Source organism: Pseudomyrmex gracilis, unplaced genomic scaffold (genome assembly GCF_002006095.1).
Source record: "Pseudomyrmex gracilis isolate BER0280 unplaced genomic scaffold, ASM200609v1 scaffold_128, whole genome shotgun sequence".
NCBI classification, from domain to species: domain Eukaryota; kingdom Metazoa; phylum Arthropoda; class Insecta; order Hymenoptera; family Formicidae; genus Pseudomyrmex; species Pseudomyrmex gracilis.
This window is the reverse complement of record NW_018020712.1, coordinates 365,606-371,605: the sequence shown is the minus strand read 5'-3', so window position 1 is coordinate 371,605 and position 6,000 is coordinate 365,606.

The window sequence follows — 6,000 nt, the reverse complement described above, 5'->3', positions numbered from 1 at the left end:
TTCTGACATTTCTCATATGTGTATTATATGGTTTATAAGACGTATATACTATCTGTCATCGCGGTGACAGGTTGTGTTCACTGACAACACGTTAAATAAAAATAAAAATAGCTTGCGCGTAGCGCGCGCCTATGTTGTGCTAGTTTTTTAATATAGAAGTAGCCTAAACAAAATAATGTCTGATTCTAATATACGTATATAATAATATCATTGGATCATTAAGTACGAAACTTGACAAATATATACAGCGGGCACGACGTGATCCCTCATTAAAAAATAATAAAAAGAAAATATAAAAAAAATATACAAGTAAAAGTTTTTCATTTTCAGCTCAGTTTTCAAGAAAATCGAGTTTGACAATCCAGAAATGATTATTACAGGCTCCCAAAGTCCGGATCACATCGACGCACTCTCGTTCGTGTAACTCATCGTCGTAATATTTGAAGGAAAACTAATTGTTCGGCATCGTAGGACGTTGTTTACAAATACAATAAGCGTTATACGTCTCTTAACAAAACCGAATCTTAGCAGTAACACCGTACGCAGCGGATTTTCAAACTCGATTTTCCCGAAAATTAAGCTGAAAATGAAAAAAACTTTCTTCTATATTTTATTCTTGTTTTTCCGTGAGGAATCACGTCGTATCCGCTTGTACATAGTATTCGAACCTTTTTTATAGTATATGATCCAATAATAATAAATTCTAATCTAATTTTATACACATGTATATGGCATATAAAATTACAAACTGAAAATGAAAACGTTCTCTTACTGGGAAAACTGCTGCGTTCAGATTTTATGAAAGGACCGTGCCGAGGGAAAAGAATATAACGAAACAGAATACAACTCTCATACGGTCAAAATATATAAATAATTTGTTTGATCTCGCATCTGGGGACGTAACTGCCGTGATTTCGTCGAGGGAGCAGGATATATGGAAGCCGGAAGTCTCCGTCAGACTCTCGCTTAGTCTATTTTCTAAGCGTTGTTTCTTCGAGAGCAGGTCGCAATTTCCCTCGACCTGTCTCACAGCGTCGTCCTTTTCACCGTCTCCATCTTCTCTGTTTCTCTTTGTCTTCTCCATTTCGCTTTCTTCGCTTCATTAATTAACGGAAACTTTGAAACAAACTGTCGAGATTGGAGCACGGCGCCGATGCCGGAAAGATTCGCGGCGCACACGACATCCGATGACTGCATCGCGTGTTTAAACTGTTACGCGAAAGTGACACCGTTTGCACATTTCAAGCGAATAATAGCAAATCATATTCAGGTAGTGACAAAGCGACGAAAATGCGACGAAATCACGAAAGCGGAAATGGACCCACTTGGACTTCCATTTGCTATAGTACGAGTATAAATGAACAACGAGACGCGAGCAAAACCCCGGAGAAACGGACGGACGAATAGATGAATAAGTTGTTGAAAACGACTCGCTATGACATTGTGTAGTCCCTGTCATGAGCTACGCACGTATAATGGCGCTGTGTGTACGAGTTTTATATTTACAGCTTATTTTTGTTAATGTCGTTGATCTTAGAGAATTTTAAAATAATATTTTTAAATAAAACACAAACATATTAACTGTATAAAAGCGATACAAACGTCTAACAATCTAAAAACTATACACAGAAATTTTGACAACACATCGTGAGAGTATAATTAAAACTTAATTAACGTTATACAATAAACACAAAATTTGTATTACAAATTATAAAAAAGTTTTTTATTATAAAAAAGTATTTTGTTAGAAAAAAAAACGAGACTGAGTTCGGAGAATTCATTTTTTTTTATATGAGAACACACGAGTGCGGCGCTTTGTACTTGGCGCGACTCTTTTTTCACCTCTTCTTGAAAAGCGTTTCTTGAAAAGTAAATAAACGCAAAAATTTGTATTAAAAAATATCTTTTCAAAATTTCAGCTTCGGGTGATGAATTTTACATTTATACATAATATATATACCCTCTAAATATGTACATGCGCTTCTTTCAATAAAACCGCTATTGTGTGCGATAATGTTGCGCATTAATAATTTATATCATATTGACAAAGAAATAAATACATTGGAGGTGCTATTTCTATTTGTTGATCGTACTGTAATACGCGCAAGGCGATATGCGAAGGTGAAATATTGAAATGGTATTGTTGCGGCAACAATACTCCTTCCGGTAGCGACAACGGCTTCTGATAAACACAACCACCTGCGAAGGTTTCCTATTTATTCACAGCCAACGAGCACGAAACGTGTTGGATTCCAACAAGATATTCGCGTAGAAGCGTCTTACTGCACGTAAAGAAGATTTTCTCATCTATTTTGTATTTAATTTTGTATTTGAAATTAGTTGCAAAACTGATTGCAAACTTTGATCTTCTTTCTGTCATTTACACGTTCTTTGTATTTAATGTCACGTGTTATGCAATTCAAACGAAGTTGCATAAAGTTGCACACAACGTTGATAAATGTTAGCAAATGATTATTTGATGACATTCTATGCAAATTTATTACATTATTTGTACTGTTTTATAAATTTTCGCGCATATTGTTATTTCAAAGAATATCGCGCGTATGAAAAGTTAACATTGATTTACTTTTTCGGACTAAAAAACAGCGTTTATTAAAATTTATTTAAAACGCTGCATCTTGTTTACATTCTAAATAACGCGATCCATTAAAATAAATATTCCACAGACAGAATAGACTTTGTCTCTTTACTCAATTATAAGATTAATCTTAAAATCTTAAAGAACACGACAGCTGTTTTTGTCGCTCTCGGTTAACTCGGAAAGGTTTTTTATAATAATTACGTCCGGACAAAAATGTCTCTCACAATGCGAGAAACGTTTCTGCTTGCTTTTTTTATATAAATTATTATTAGAGGTACTATGCTTATCTCTGCGTACTACTGATAACGATAAAAAAAAAACTTAATTGATCAAAGCGACAAAAAAACGGCAGAGACATTACCATCTATTAACAGAATTGATTCAACGCTTTTTCAACTTGTTTCCGTTTCTCTCTCTCTCTCTCTCTCTCTGTTTCTCTCTGAAACGCTTTACCATTTAAACATACCGCAGTAGTTTCCCGAAATAGTTTAACACCGCGAAACCATCTGACTTCTCAATGGCGCTGACGAAGCATAGACACGTCCGTGAATTACGTTTTCCAAAGTTGCGCACGTGCCGCGATTAAACACAAAATGAGAGAAAAGTACTCTTTGAAGGCAGAAAAAAACGTTATACCAGGCGATACGTGAGAACTTCAGGTTGTGTCAGGACGAAAAGAGATTGTGAGAAATTGTTTTCTTTTGGCTCAAAAAATGACACACTGGTGCGACAACGGTTTTGCTGCGTGTACAGAAAAATTTCTTAAATCGATCCGGTGACTTTGAAAGAAGACACGACGAAGAATCTAGACGAAAAAATATTGGGAGGAGAGGGGTTGGGAACTGTTGGATGCTGCTGCGAAGCTCGAGCGACATCACAAAGGAGGAAAGAGAGAAGCCTTGAAAGAACGAACACTTGACGCTCCGGCTGACGTGGCTTTACGTGCCGGTATAATAGCTCTTGTCTTCGCCAAGATAGCAAAGTCGCATTCAAGCTCGAAGCAACTTGCCGGGCGACCGCGATACAATTGCAACATCTACGCGGCAAGTACAGCTGCTTCAACCGTTTGTATATTTGCAGTGTATATCTGTGTCACGGAACGGATTACAAATTTGCCGATGAAATATTTCTCTGCGTATATTCTGCGACCAAGATCCAATTTAGCGTCAAGTAATGTGTTGGTCGATATTGTTTTTCTTTCGGGATTTTATTGTGATCGGGAAAAAAAAAAGCGGATAAATTCTACCGACCGTTGTCGGGTACGTGTGCGCGCAAGACGTTGCGTCATTTCATCGCTCACTCCGCGGGTAATCGCGATGACATATTCCGCGCCGTGGAGTTCTGAATTAAGGTCGAATATTAAGTGCTTTATATGCCCGCTTGTTTGCACCGTCGTCGAACGACGTGACACCCCGTCTAAATTGACGGATATGCCGCGGGCACTTGTTACACAAGTTTCACCGATAAAATGCGCACAATGCACGACGACGACGACGACCTTCGTTACTCTGTTTGCAGGACGGCGAGCGCGGTTCATAACGAGCCCGTTCAATTGAATTGTAATTGAACGTCTGATATCGTCGGAATTGCGCTGTTATTAGCGTCAACAGGTCCGCGATTTCGCTCACAATGTTGGAAGTAAATTCAACTCTCTGTCTCTTTCCCTCCGAGCCGAGTGTGGTATTTACACGGGCGCTCGATCATCTTCCACATTCGCACGTGGAAACGTTAATTGCCACCGGCTGATCGGTGCACTAATGCTACACTCTGCTGCACACGACACGCACACTAAATATTCATTCGCGTCAGTAAATTAACAAATGTGAAACGATTGAATCTCTTGTATATTTTTTTACCGGGTTAATTGACAACTGCAAATACGTTTTTTATTTTTGCAGGAAGTAAAGAGAATGATTTATCTTGTTATTTATTTTTATGTATGTGTGTGTGTGTGTATGTGTGTGTATTTATCTGTAATATTTTTCATGTGTCCACATTTTCCAAAGTGTATCATAATACATTCGCTGCGTCAGTAAATCGCTGTTTCCATTTTTTTAAAATACAGCTCCGAAATTCTTGTGAAAAAAAAAAAAAATGATACAATCGCTGATATTGATATTGCGCTGTCAAATACAGAGAATACTTATGAGAGATTGCCAATTTCTTTGCTCGGGCTCATGTTCGATGAAAATGTAATCTTATGAGATTTGCACTCGTTTCTAATCATTAAATATGTACATACGAATAAGTCAAATATCATTCTTTTAAAAAAAAGAAAAAAACCAGATTTGTATTTCGTTACGTGGCGACGATCAATGGAATTCTCTTTTCTTCTCGTTTTTCTTTCTCACCTGATACTTTGCTATTCGTTCTAGTAACTTCGACAAATATCTAATCGAATCTCTTTGTTTGAGGTTTTCTCATAATGAGATCTTTAACTCGCGCATGAAACCCATCTACTGTTTTTCTATGAAAGAGAGAAGAAAAAGTCAGCAAGAAAATTTTATCTGCGTACGTCTCCATACGTGTTTTTTATACGCGCGTATACTTTGAGAGAACTCTTGTAATTTTTTTCTCGTGACTTTTATTTTAGTTTAAAAAAATTCTCAACATATATATTTTTAAATATGCAGCAAATGCCAGATCATTCCGGCGCGTTGTCGAGCCGACGAAGTCTATTCGTTATTCTTCCGTGGTTTTTATTTTTTTTTTTTTAGTTTGAACAGCCTGTGTGTGTATTTTTAAATATGTACACGAGTAGCAAATGTCAGATTATTTCACACACAGCGTATCGTCGAACCGACGATCTATTCGTTATTCATATCAGTAAGAAACGATTTTTGAATTATGCATGGAAAATATATAAATAATTTTTTTCCTTCGCGCGCTCGTGGTAAAATTATCTGATGTACGAACTTTCGTATAATGAATTTTGAAAACCACAGAAAAAGTAGATTTTATTCAAAGAAATTCAGCAAATAGTAACCGCTTCTGCATACGCACTACGTCATCTTCACATGTCTCTGCATTACGTGTGAGATGAATGGAGAGACTTGAGTTTTGTAATATTTTTGAAAGAGAGAAAGAAAAAGAAAGGTGTGAATTCGGTGATATCGTCCATTATTCAACGAGCTGACCTATCCTGTCAAAATAGCGAACTTCTTCGTCCACTTAATTTGCATGTTTCGGGACGTATTTGTCAGTAAGATTGATAATGGTACTTCTTTCTGGATAAATCTTTTTTTAACCTTAAGTGCGAACGTACTTCACAAAAGATCATTTTTCATCGTATCTCATTGGCGATTAGTTTTGTAAAATCAATCAATTTAATTGTTCCACGTACAAATACATTAGAACTGCCACAAATATCAGGCAACTATTCGATATTCTGCCTCTAT